This window comes from Haliaeetus albicilla, chromosome 4, assembly GCF_947461875.1.
Source record: "Haliaeetus albicilla chromosome 4, bHalAlb1.1, whole genome shotgun sequence".
NCBI lineage: Eukaryota > Metazoa > Chordata > Aves > Accipitriformes > Accipitridae > Haliaeetus > Haliaeetus albicilla.
The window spans coordinates 14,450,500-14,464,788 of NC_091486.1; the positions used below are offsets into that span (position 1 = coordinate 14,450,500).

At 45.2% G+C, this 14,289-nt stretch overlaps 1 protein-coding gene across 4 annotated transcripts in view; it reads right to left on the reverse strand.

The window, feature by feature from the left end:
• The window catches only part of GLI2 (GLI family zinc finger 2), a 200,367-nt gene extending 186,761 nt beyond the window's left edge, over positions 1-13,606 (reverse strand). For all 4 annotated transcript variants that reach the window (XM_069781021.1, XM_069781019.1, XM_069781020.1 and 1 more), the window contains exon 1: positions 13,378-13,606. The gene's annotated coding sequence lies outside the window, so the exon portion shown is untranslated. The remainder of the gene's footprint in view (positions 1-13,377) is intronic.
• Between the last annotated feature and the right edge of the window lie 683 nt (positions 13,607-14,289).

The following is a 14,289-nucleotide window of genomic DNA, read 5'->3' on the forward strand; positions in this document are numbered from 1 at the left end:
TGGGCACTTGCCATGTCCCAGCAGTATTTCTGCCTCTAGAACACAGCTGGTTGCTGAGCCCAGTTTGAGCACTGCAGTCCCCAGTAAACATGAGAAACTGGTGAGGAAGGAGGTCCCAGTCACAGTGAGACTTGTCGGACTGATCTGTCAGAGACACAGCCTGGTGGAAACCTTGCACTCACATGGGATGGTGCCAGCTTTTTTTCTGAACACTGTACACCTCATCATTCAAGCACTGCACTCATAATTACACCTAAATGTGAAACACAAACTTTCTGTTATTGTCTGGTTTTCATAGAAAACCAATAAATCATTCATTTCTACTGGAGAGAAAACTCCAAGCCTGACACCCAAGACACAGGCTGGGATCCAGCCTTTCAACATGGATTCAAATCTAAGCTTTTGAGTAGAATAAATATGCAGACCCATCCAGTCCCCAGTATGACCAGTATGGTTGCAAACTGGGACATCAGTTGGCACACCCAGCACCCTAAGGTGGGAGGACCACCTACAATTACAAGGTACAGCTGGATGCAGGCGCTTGCACAAATCCCATTCGTGGCAGTGTTAAAAAAAACAAAACAAACAAAAAAAAACCCAAAACCAAGAAAATATATGATGAATTTTCAGCAGAGGTCTAGGATGTAAATGTACCTACAGCTAGCACATGTAGGTATGATCCCTCACACCAGCTGCTCGGGTCTTCCTAGACCTCACCGTCTATCCTTTATTTTACCATAACTCCCCAACAGTTTCTTGCTTATCAGAGATGTGACCTGAAGTCCCACCACCGGACCAGCTCAAACACTCTTTTCTGCAGAAACCCAAGCAGCAGGCTTTCCCAAGCCGTGGGGTTTTTTGGTGCGGAGAACTTTAATAGAGCTGTCGAGCGAAAGCGCTGGCTGCCTCTTGCCCCTACCGAAATCAGGAGCAGACCTCCCGCCGAAGGCCGCCCCAGGGAGCGGCTCTAATGTGAAGCAGCCTTTACCACCCATGGCAGCCGCAGCGCCCGGCTGCCGTCGCCACCTCTTCTGCTGCCACATTCATCCTGGCACCACAGATCAGGGGGACGAGCGGCATCCCACGGCCGCGCTGCCAGAGTGACAGCCAGGTATCGGATGGGTGGCTGGGCTCTGACCTCCTGTCTGTACGCAATTTGGCCTTCAGTGGGAAAGCTCTGCATCGCTGTGGGTTGGGAGGACGGGCAAGGGGGGGGGGTTCAAAGAACATTTGAGAGGCAAATCCCTTGGGAGCTGCTCTCGCCATGGGAGGGACCCAAGCGATCTGGATTAATTTGCTTGTTTGCTTTCAGTTTACTTCTTGCGACCTCACAGTAGACCGCTTAACCTTGTAGGCAATAAAGCGAGATGCCAGTATTTTCAGCTTATACTATTCACACTATGCTCTAATCTAGTTTGCATGTCCGGTCCTGTCATTAGCTGGAGGAAACACTAATCCAAGACAGTAGAAAAGAAGGAGTAAAAAATTGTTTCTGGAAACGCAATGATTCTAATGGCAAACGTTCGTTATCTAGACCCACAGCCGAGTTAAACTGAAACATATTATAGTCCATGAAAAAAAAAGTTTTAACCATATGTTTAGTCATTTGTGAGCTCTTGATCCTAACACACAACATAAGCTGCAATATCAGTGTCAGAAGTGCCTGATTTAAAGCACAAGAGGCAGAGTTACACGAAGTCAAGTTAAAATCACTTCTGCAAGTTCGCAGACAGAGACCTTTGTGTGGAGTGACAGGTACGGGGGAACATATCCCAGGGTCCGTGCAGGAGGGGAGGAAGAGGGAAGTTTATTTCATTAAAAGTTTTTCTGTGAGATTGGCTAGGGAGAAGATGATATAGCTGGGGGGAGGACTGAGACAGCTAAAGAATAACACATGGTATGCTTTCAAAACATACAGCAACATGTGACATTCGTCTGCAAGTCTGGCGCTGAGGAGCCTGTGGTCTGGCAGCAGTGAGAATTTCTGCTTTTTATTTCTTAAATCATCGCAGGCATTTCAACTAAGCCCCCCACCTAATAGTCTGAAGGGAAGAACATAAAATCAGATTTTACGTACCGTACTCTCAGTCAGCCATTTTCTCAGCGGATTTTTATCCTCCAACTCAATTCCCACATCATTAAAGTGATGCTGTCTCTTTAAAACACAACGCAGTACCGTGCCAAAGCCTGCAATAAGAATCACTGGCACCAAAACAGTCAAAGCACAGAGCTTAATTCTCTACTTAATAAGACAATTAAAGAAGAGTATTTGGATACAGCAGTCTGCAAGTACCAACACAGAGCACTGATGTCTCCAAAGGCATGTTGATCTGAAGGCTTTATCAGAAAGCATCTGTCGCAACCAGATGCCATCAACACCTGAGAAAAGTGGGAAATAAAGTGGGTTAACGTGGCTGTGATACACACAAAGGTTTGCACTGCCCAGGTCCCTATTTATGAGCATTTTAGAGGGTGCGCAACACAGTGCCCTGATGCAAAATGCACGTACACTAAAATAAACTAAAATATATGTACACAGCTGCCTATGTTAAAAAAAAAAAAAAAGAAGAAGAAAAAAGCCAACCTTGTGGAATTAACCCAAATTACAATGGAATTAAAAGTGCTGTGTATTTGGCATCTTCACTGCCATAATCGTAAGAAGGCTTATAGGAAGGCTGTTTTTAAAAACACTGTGCTTTGACAGATGCCTTAATATACATGGATGAATTGAGGTACGCAGACGAACACAGGCACCAATGTTTGCTCATATGGAGTCTCTTGACCATATCTGCCTCTAACTTTCCAATCAAATTATTCTCAGATGTCGTCTCCTAGCAAGCTTCATCCTGCAGAGCTGAACCAAAGTTAGAGAAAAAGATAACGGCAGCGATATAAGAACTAATTAGTCATTTGATTAGCTGGCGAGAAGACAGGGTGCTGCAGTTTTGTGACCTCAAAATGCCACCGATAACCTTAAAACTCCATCTCAAGGGTGTCCAGAAATCTGTAACCTCCAGGGAGAGAGGGAGAAATGGGTGATGCCTGAACTCCATTAGCTCACATGAGATGTTGAAATAGCATAGACATTAAGTCAAGGAGAGGTGTGACATTTGAAGCAATCAGCCAGCAAAAGAGCACCTGCAGCACTGCACTTTGTTTGAACTGCTGCACCAACGGCTCCCCATCCAGCCTACACAGGAGCTTCGTGGGGACGCGTGATTTACGACACCCAGAAGGCACGCTGTTTGGCGCGCGAGAAGCACAGACTTCATCCTAGCAACTACCAACATGTAGCAAGACGGGAAAAAAACCCAACAAAAACCCAACTGCTTCCTCTTCCTTACAGGAGGGCTAACACCCAGCCAGCCCCAGGGTGGCAGCCCCTCAGCCACGTCATGCCAGGAGAAGAGAGTAGCCAAGGAAAGGAGGGAAAAGCCACTTTGAAGAGGCCATCCCGAGTGGTTGCCGCCTTCACCTCCACCAGAGGGTCCTATGCTGCGCTGAGAAGATCTGCTCCTGGTAAACCCCATGAACATGCTGCTTATTCCACATGCAGGAACAAGAGGGGGGACTGGGGTGAAGCCAGGAGGTCCCTCTAGGCTCCAAAGTTGCATCTTCAACAGCAGAGGAGGAAAGACACCAAAATGGCCAGGGCTAGGGGTCCCAAGTTATTTTGTGCCCCCTTCCTTCAGCCTGATGACTGGAGCACATCATCAGCTGACTGCACCCAAGACACTACAAATCGCCAGCCTGATCCGAGACAGCGTCTCTCCGGCAAACCATCGGCCGGTGTGGAGGTACCCAAGGCGACCTGAAACGGTCAAACCTGAAAACAGCCCAGAACGGAGGGCAGAAAGTGACTCCGGCTCACTGTCAGTGAGTTTCCCCCACCAAGAAAGCCCTGCTCATCTCCCACCTTCAACAGCTTGGATGGCGTCTGGCTCTCGGGTATCTCTACCCTGAGAAGAGATTAAAGGAAACAAATGCCTTGGCAAAGATCCGCCTGCCATCTGCACCGCTGGAAATGCCCTCTGGAAAGCAAAGGAGGAGGAACCCTCACCTTGCACGCTCCTGGGAGAATGGTGCAACCTCCAGCGGCTGCCGGTGCTGCCCCGTTTCATCCCCGTCCCCTCGACGCAGATCCAGACCTGCCTTCACCGCCCACCTCCCGCCATGGGCTTTGTCCCAGAGGGATGAACTCACCTCCAGCACCAGCGAGTTTCTCAGAAAAAGTCCAACACATAGTTTAAATTTTAGCAAGCCCTGCCAGAGACCTTGGAGTAAAATGCAGAAGTAGGAAGATTTTTTTGAATAGAAAATAAAGAGTGCTGCAGCAGCGTCAGCCGTTAGGTGCAGGCTTTGCCGAGACAATGCAACCCCAATATGCACAATGTTTTCCCCTTCATTCCCTTTTCTTTAAAAAAATTGGGGGAAAGACTCCAACAACACGCACAATAAATCAAAGGCAAAAAATTAGCCATGGACATGGTTTGGTAAAACAGGTACTATGCTCAGGTCTGTATTCCCTTACAGTTCTGAGAAGGGAAGATCAAAAAAGTTAGGAACACAGTTACTGCAGTTTACAAAGGCATTTGAGACTTCCATATCTGACTTACTGTGAATTGGGACAAAACCCAAAAATGCTGAAATTCTCCACAAAAGGAATTTTAAAACAATCACTTGGAGCCTACTGGAAAATCAATTTTATTGCTACTGTATTTCCTACAAAGGAATTATATTTTAAAATTCTAAATAGACACTTATTTCAACACAAAACCTGTAAAAAAATGAATTTTTAACACTCAGAAAGATCTCTCATCTCTTTTTTTTCTGCCACTTTTTGACAAAACTGACCTGATTTTGCAAGAGATTTTAGCGTTGATGACGCCAGATATTGGAATATGACTCCATCAAGGAGCCCTAGTCAGGAAATACCAAACCTGTGGTTGCCAAAGCAACATAATTAACTTGATCACGGAACATACACTGTGCACCACTTCCCAAATGGCCCTTTAACACCCAACTAAATCCTTGGCTTGAATAGCATATCAGGATGAATTTCTCCTCTGAGCTCTTCAAGAACACGCAAAGCAAAAGGAGAAGTTGTCAAAATTACTAAAAGCCAAGTATGACTCTGCTCCCCGGCCAACAGTCCCCTGGGCTTGAAGAGGTCAAGGAGCAATTCTTGAGCCTACTCCCATGACTAATGGCTGTAGCAATCATGGAAACACATGGTCCTGTTACATGGAGCAAACACATTTTGTAAAGCTTCACTTTTAATTCATCTACATTACCACATTTAAGAGGTTTGGTTCTTTTGTGGCATAATCACTAACATTCTTACTACCTGGGCAGGGAGGCCCCCATGTTGATGCTAAACCTTGACCCTGGGGCTACAAACTTCAAAACCTGAATATGCTGTCACTAACTCAATGTGTACAATGTATCAAAAATAAGCTTCTGTCTGTTCATTTGGAAAAAAAAAAAAAAAGAAAAAGTAAGAAAAAGAAAAAAATTGAGTGATGGGCTTTCAGCCTGTCATCAGACCACAGTGACCTCAATTTTTTGAGAAATAAAGTCAAAATCTATTCTTATCTTCAGAGATTCAAGATGTATTTATGTGTCAAACTTTCTCCCCCTTATCCTTAGCCTTTGGGAAGCACACTAAAAATGATATCAAAGCCTGAAAACCCTGCGATCACATTCGCATTCACCTTTGACCCAGGACGCCTATAGCTCTCACCAGCTCCTCTGCTCTTCCTCACCATACGGCGAAGACGGCAGGTCTGGGAGCAGCCCACAGCGAGCTGTTCAGGATGAAATAAAGGCCACTTTGCATAGCAAAACCACGCTGCTCTGCTCAATTTTTAAAGGCCAAAAAACTTTACTTTGGCAGTTTTCTGCTTCTTTATATTCTTGAAGGATGTTTTACCAGCATCTTCCTCTCCTTACACACAAATATTTGATTATTCTCTTTGAAATGTCTCTGTAACATCTACAGGAATAAGATGCCGAATGCAAACACTGATTGATTCTTTCTTAGCCATCAAATGTGCTTACACAGCAACTACACACAGCAAATGCACACAAATCTCACATTTCACATTTAAAAATATGAACGTGTTGTGGCTTTTTTTTTTTCTTACTCAAACATAATGAATGAGCTTAAATATTAGAACTTGAAATTATTAAGTAAATCATGGCACCTGTAAAGCTTCTATTTGCATAACATTAATTCATGATGGCATGTAAAACAAATTCATCACTCTCACAATATTGTAGTCTGATTTATGTTGGAATTGGAAAAAATAAAAATCACGAGCACAAAATTATGTTGACAAGATGTACGTGCTCTTCGAAGCCCAAGGTTTTTTTTCTGAAGCATCAAAACAACTAAATTATGGGAAAGAGGGCTGGGAGAAAGCATCTTTAAAATGAATAACACACTAGCATCACACATACACACTCTCCAGTTATTAATGTCAAGCATGGTGAAGATACTCTAGAAAATCATTACCATTCATAGCTACTAACAGCCATTAAATTTCAATCAATTCAACTTAACACAAGTGTACTTCAGCAGCCCTTACAGTTCCTTATAGAGGTGGCTCAGAAAGTCCTGTCTGACTTATTGCATTGTCCACTGCACAAAGAGGCATTGCTGAGGATTGCTCTGAAAAGGAGCTATCTTGGTGTTGGGAACTGATGCTCTTTTAACACCGTTGCAATCAACAGACCTTGCTTTTAAAGAAGGTACCGTAGAAGGGGCTCTAATAAGACTCCACAGGTCAGTATGGAGGGGAGCAATATACTGATTTTAGCCAGGGATTCTGCTTTTCAAGCTGAAAAAAATTTGGTGGGATGTTTCAGGGGCGTTTCAATGAATTTTCATAACAGAATCAAACTGCTTAACACAGTGCTAGACAACTTCCAGGTGATCCGCTTGCTCGAAGAGAATATAATCACTAAATATATGGGACATTTAAAGAAAAAAAAGAATGTAACTTCCAGAGGCTGGATATTTAAAGCTCCCAGTGTTGAATATAAGCCACAGCGCTGTGATGTTACAGCATCTCCTACTCAACTGAATCGCATTTGTAACACTGGAAGTTTTTCCGCTGCTGCTGCAGGAATGAAGCTGTGCAGCTGACCAGCCCTGGCAGAGCCTGGGGAGGACCAGCCGGTCCCCCACCGGGGGTCCCTGTCCCCTCATGGCAAGGCTGAGGGACGGTGACCCCAGGGTGCTCAGCACCGAGGGGCTGGACCCACAGTGGCTTCCGCTGTGCAGCAGAGCATCCCAGAGAAGATGTGTTCCTCTGGAAAGATTTCATTAGTTTCATTTGAATGAATTCTCTACAGTAAACCCCCACATTTCACAGGGGATAGAAGACTTTTTCATTACTTTTTTTTTTTTAAACAGGAGCCCAGATTTTCCCAGCAGGGTTCATTCTGCTGGGCACAAAGTCCTTTCTCTAGATTTAGAGGCAGTTTAAGATTGGAGGTGTGTATTCCTACAGAACAGAGAGTCACTCAGTGCACAGAAAAACAGATGCAGTCACAGATGTGCTATCGCTGGAGCTGAAATTACAAGCTCAAGTACGGATGCCCTTTTGTGGCTTTTAGCTCATCCCTTAAAAGTATCAGCACTGATAGTACTACTCATTACAAGGTATTTGGGACTATTCTACAGAACTCTATGGTTCTCCTTCCCCTGGGATTTACACCTTAGCATTTAACACAGAGCAGCAGTGAAGTTCTTTGGAATCAAGAAACACCCAAGAAATCTCTCAGGCAGATATATGCTCCATTTTAACTCATTTCCCTACACTTACAAGCTGCACTAAATGAAATAAAATTAATGTTAAAAAGGGCCTTTATTGAAAAATCTTCCAGTGACAGGATCAGAAAGTGCCAGAGTTCAAGTAAATCGTTCCATGGAAAATGTTAGCAAAGCTTAATCATACTGGAAGCCACATTTAATTACAGCTTTTTAAGTCCATCTGGGAAAAAAGAAGAGACTTAAATATGTCACCTGAGATGATCTAGATACTGAAACTATTTGTAAGTTAACAAAAGCATTTGCATCACAAAGCCCTCTGGGGCAGCACCACGGCAAAGCAGATGTGTAATGAACAAGGATCACAGCACCAAAACAATCAGGATTGTAAATAACCACTACTAATCTGCAATCATTTAAATTTGGGTTTAATTGCTAAGCAGCAAATACATTTCATTCTTGAAGATGTAAATGCTCTGCGGAATACACACTTTAAGGTATTTAGCGGCAGAAGCACCACAGTCAAGAATCTGAATGTCAGGAGGGCAGAGAAGAAGAGACAAGCAGCAGGGCTGGATCTGCCAGGAGTTCACAACATTAAACAAACTTTTCCCTGGAAGAGAATTAATAATGCAGCCATCCCCACTGTATGTACTGTAAGTGCTGCAGGAGCGACACAATGACGCACATGGGAGGCAAGAGGGTAGTGACTATAGAACAAAATTCAATCTAGTGCTAATGAATAAAAAGTTCCTTTTATTTCTCTGTTGTTTTTGGTTCATTAAATTTTCCACAGATTTGCAGAGAAGAAAACGTGATCAATAAACCTTGACAAAAGTGAACATGTGAAAAAGGCGAGAGAAAGGCACAGGAAGATAAAAGTGATATCCCGATCACAGATTTCAGAGGCAGATGACCAGAGCTTTGGGCTGCTGAATAATCTGAATAGACCATCATTTCTTTACAGCCTTTTACTTTCTTTTCCCTGACTGTTGGAACTCTTCATTCAATACAATAGTAAATGCACTAAAACTTTTTTTCTTATGCTAATGGTTGAAATCAGGCGCTCACAGTTAAAACACACTTCCCACCAACTTGTTTTCTTTTAAAAAAAAAAAAATTTAACCTATTCAAGTTAAACTAAAATGTCAAAGACAGCTTAAGGCTTACTCTCACCATTCCTCAAAATTAATGGTTTTCTCCCCAGCAGATACAAAAAGAAAAGACTTGAATAAGGATAAAGCTGCTAAACTCTTTTCATATGAAAAAGAACACTTAGAAAGTAAAAAGAAATACATCCAGTACAAGGATCCGGGTACCTACAGCTCTAATTTGCATTGTTTCCTCTTGGAATATTTATAATTGCAGAAAGGTGACAGTCAATTGCAAATAATTGTGAGATGATGAGAAAAGACTCACCGGTGACTAATGTATTTGGGCAGCCATGCCCAGGACAGTACCAGAAGCACTTCCATTCGTTACAATGGGGGCCCACAGGAGCCTATTTTCAAATGTTTTCTAATTTGGGTGTCCACTTCCAGGCACCAAGGCCTCTTTTTCAGTGGCACTGAATATTCACAAATCCCAAACAATTTTTATGGCTCTGAACTTTTGAATTACAGGACAACAACTTTCCTGTTCTCTTCATGCAGCACATTTCAGCTTTTGTGTATTCAGTTTGGTTTTGTTTACAAGAAGTTAAAGGGTATGGGGTGCAGTGTTACAGGAGATGAGTGTGAATGAAGAAAAGTTCTGTGGCCTCTCCTGGACTATACACATCTAACACGTATTCACTCCCAACTGGAACTGGCCTGCAGAAAATTGGACCCGATTACCCAGTATTTCCATTCCAGTCCCTTGTTCACAAGGGAAACCTGCAATTTTGCCTCTTCAACTATCAAGATTATGGTGTGAGATCCGGTTCTTATTACTTGCACACCAAATACCAGTAAATGTCTAGAAGATGCATGTACAGGGGACCTGCTGTATACCTGGGTCAAAAACCGTATGTATTACATGCATACACACACTTGTGTACATATAGGTGGAGATGCACAGGCACACATGTATTATTTATCTTTGAACACTATGCCTTCTTGCTGTCATTCATACTAGGAGTCATTCTTTGCTATTATTTTATTTAGTGTTGATTTAATTCATTCCCCAAAACCTCCTGTTGTTTTGGTTTTCTTTAAAAGGGCCCTGGGAACAGAGCTGAAGCAAACCCTAAATACCACTTAATGCTTTGTGGCAAGTTGTCCAAATGCGCAACTGTTTAAAATATTTACCCAGGTATATAAGGGGGTTGTGCAGCTCTCAAACAATGCTCTGGAATCTTTCCCATCAGTAAAAAAAGCTGACAAAAAGCAGAGACTGCTTAACCTCAATGCCTCAACAGCAAGTGAGAAGTGCAAATATCGCATTTCTATAAAGCCCTGGCAGCTTCATAGAAATGGAGTGGCAACTAATTAGTTTGATGCTATAGTCACATCTAATGTTCCTAAGTAGCTTCTTTGAAAAAACTCGCTGCCTTGAAATCCTTGGCCAGATTATTAAGTGGAGGCTTTGTGATGGAGCAATAGATAGGTGTTTGCTGCACAAATACATACAGATTTTGGTCGCTGCTTACTGAATCCACTGCCTTTGCTAATCTGCACTGGAAACTTCACTATGAACAGAGCACTTCTCAGAGTACAAAAGCATGAAGTATCTGTGTACCTTTCAGACTACAGGGCAAACAACTGGCTTACAGTAGGCCACCAAAACCAGGGGGAGGCAGTTAACCAAGTGTCCTCTGTACTTACCAGCAGAAAACGAGGATAACGCTATTGATACTAGGTCAGATGCTCTCCTCTATCCTTAGACAAAAAAGACGGGGCCAGAGGACTGGAAAACTCATTAGAAAAAGTCAAACTCTCTAAATAGAAATAAAGTATCAGGATCATGAAAAACGTATTTTCAAGTTATACAGTGATGTAGTGATCACATAACCCTTCCCTTATACAGCTGATCCCATAGCCTCAGAGCCTGTACAGCTTCTATACAAATATGCCACTGAAAGGGAAGCTGTGGTATAAACCTTCGAGATCATTAGAATCACAGAAACCATAGTCAAAAATGGTTCTTTGCCATAAAAGTTTCAACTGGTTTTCAAAACAACGTCAAAAATTCTGGTCATTATATATATATATGCAGCAAAAAGGCTGCCTTTCCCAAATGCAACTTCAGTGTTCAGTGTGACATTAGGGAATGCTGGCTGCTGCCTCTTGGATATCTGAGGTCAAGTTCTGTTTTCTTTTATACAAGTATAAACTGGAGTAGCTTCAATGAAATTACACTAGATTTATACTGGCATATGCATCTAGTTCAAATTCTTCTACGGCTCTAATTTTTCTCTAAATGAATGACCTAACACAAACAGTATTTGTCCATCTGTATACATCCCCCTTTGACACACTGAAAAAAAGACATTGAAAGGAAGTTGGAAACAGTCCTCGAGATCTGTTTTTCTTTGAAGAACAGCAGTTGCATTTCTGGGCACTTCAAAGTCACATACTTTAAGCAATAACAACATTCAAGATCAAGTGAATCTTACCTCACCTTACTTTAAAGATTAGCTCTTTCACAAACATACACCAGAGGCTTGGATATACACATACCCGTAGATTAACAGTTCATCTTCAGTGGATCAGGCACTTTTCTGTGCTACAGATAGGTCATGTTTTCAATCAAATGACAAATTTCCAAGAGTTGTTTACAGTGGAAAAGCCATAATGAATTTCATTCACTTCCTAAAAGTTGTCAGTTTCGCAATAACGTTCAATATGACATTTTTATTGCAATTCAAAGTTTGACAGGTGTCAACATTTCCTGAAGTTCCAGCCAAAATACAAATTACCATATCTGCCCATCAGAAAAGTTGAACCAAACCAATCCGCCAACTGTAGTTGCTGTATGCAGCAATTGCCGTGCATTTCAAACATCCCAGGAGCACAAACACTTATTTAGCAGGATCCTCTCTTCCAGGTGAATGTAGTTTCTTTTCTAGTGAAGTTAAGTGAATTAGGTTTAGAACTAAAAAACCCCAAACCTTTTCTTTTTTAAAGCAAGGTAGCTAGAACAAACAGATCAAATCAGCAAGTCTTAGAACAAATCAGTCTATTGCATTTCTGTATATTTTGAATTTCATGGCTTATTTACCTTACTTTTTTGGCACCAACTCCACAGTGCGTGCCAATACATTATTTGTTTAAATGCTGTTTTACGCAGCATGCTAGTCGAACGTTTACTTTCAAATTCTTGTACGTCCCAAGAGCCTCAGTTGCAAAAAAAAGATAAAATAAAATAAAAAAGTGAAGGGGATTGCCAGGGGGTGGACAAAGTTTTACAACTAGCGCCTTTATCTGCGGCTGTAAAAATACAAACACGACACTCCTATGAAATGCTAATTTCTCTACGCACAAAGGTGGGCATACAGGTTTCCAGTACCTGGAGCTGTACGAAATACGAGGGCATCTAGAGGAAGGCACCGAGTTTCGCTGGCTGGGCCCGCGGTGACCCCCACGCCCGGACGTTTCTCACCCGCACACACGTCCCGGGGGGCGAAGCCGGCCCCCGGCCCCGCGGAGGGGACGCGGCTTTGCGCGCACCGCGCACCGCACCGCTCCCGCGGCGGGCGGGCAGCCCCGTCCCGGGAAGTTCTGAAGCCCAGGCTGCAGGTTAGCAGAACCGAAATGTAACTACATATACATACAGAAAAGCCCTTCACCAGCGGAAAAGCCGGCAGCAGGGCCAGCGGCAGGACCACTGATAAACCACCCGAAGCCCCTGCGCTGGAGAAGTCAGGTTTCCCAGGAGCTGATGGCAATCACTTGAGGCAGAAAAGGCATCGAGATGAGCCCATCTCCCTCCCCTCCTCCCCGATTGTTTTAAAGCCACCGAGTCCGGGGGAAAAAACTCTCAACTCTCTTAAGTCCTTAATAGGATTGGAGTCCGGGTCTCTCCAAGCCGCTCCTCATCACACAGGGATCAAGTTGCAGCAGGGAATTTTTTAAATTCCTCAGCAAATATACTTGTCGAAAGATTGCCCCTCCCGGGGGGGGTGACAAGAAGGGGGGGGGGGGCAACTTTTTTTTTTTTTTTTTTTTAAAAAGGCGAACTCACTGCTGGCTTTGGGGAGCCCGGCTATCCTCCGGGACCCGGGGCAAGACGGTCCCGGCAGCGGCTCCGGGCTGGGACTGTCACCGCAACCCACAGGGAAAAACAATGGCCGTGGAGGCACGGCCCAAAGCCCGGGCCCGGAGGGCTCGGGGGGGGGGCACACACACACACACACACCACACACAGAGACACGGACACCCGCGCCGCATCCACCCTGCTCACCTGCGGGGGAGTGAGGGGGGGCACACGGGACGGGACCCCCCCCTCGGGCACTCGCTGCGAGGAGAGCCCCTGGCAAAATTTCTACCCTCCCTCACCCCACCCCGGCGCAGGGCACCTCCGACAAAAGCGGGAGAAGAGGGAGGAAAAAAAAAAAAAAGAAACTAAAAAAAATTAAAAGAACAAGCACAATGAAAAGACACAATAAGCATCAACTTTACCCCAAAAGCGGAGCAGCAAGTTTTCAGCAGGCGAGCGGTTGCTGCGGAGCGGAGCTGCTCCTCCGGACCCCCATCATAAACTTGGGGGAGGGGGGCGTGGGAGGGACTTTCCCTCCGTCCTTCCCTTTTGTGCCTCTCCCCCCCCCCCCGCTCCGCTCCTCGCCAAAAGCTGCCGCGAATCCCGGCGGCGGCGGCGCGGTGTTCTCCCCGGCGGCTGCCGCGGAGCGGTTCCGCGGAGGCGGGCGGGGATGGAGGGAGGGAAGAAGGGAGGGAAGGAGGGAGGGAGGGAAGGAAGGAGGGATGGGGGGGGCCAGGGGCAGTTTGGAGAGGTGCGGGGCGCCGCGGCTGCAGGGCGGCTCCTGCTGCCCATCAGCCCGGGCCGGCGGCGGGACACGGCGCGCACACATAGACACACTTATTTTTATATCTATCTATCTATATATACACACATACATACACGCAGGTTGAAGTTGAGCAGCCTGCAGGGAAGACGCTGGAGCGCTTTCAAGCCCTGACACAAGACGAAAACTGACTGTAGGGTCTGTTTTCTCCTCTCCCCCCCCTTTAAAAAAAAAGGGGGGGGAGGATCAAAACCTTCCCACCCTTTCGGCGCGGGAGCAGCGGACCGCTCCGGATCCTCTCTCTCCTCGCCCAGCCCCTTTCATCCCGGCTCACTCCCTCGCCTCGGCCACCCGCACCATTTTGGGTGAGGGGCTTTCTCGCAGCCGGGGGGGGGGAGGGATCCGCTCCCCCAGCCCGGCCCCGCCGGGCCGCTCCGGAGCGGGGCCGCCGGTAGCCTTCCCCCCGCCTCCAGCCCTCAGCTGGAGAGCATCTGCGACAAACCCACAAAAATCCCCCCTTCTTCGGGAAAAGTAGCCCCCTCCTCCCCCGAACAACAAAAGTTTGGCCTTG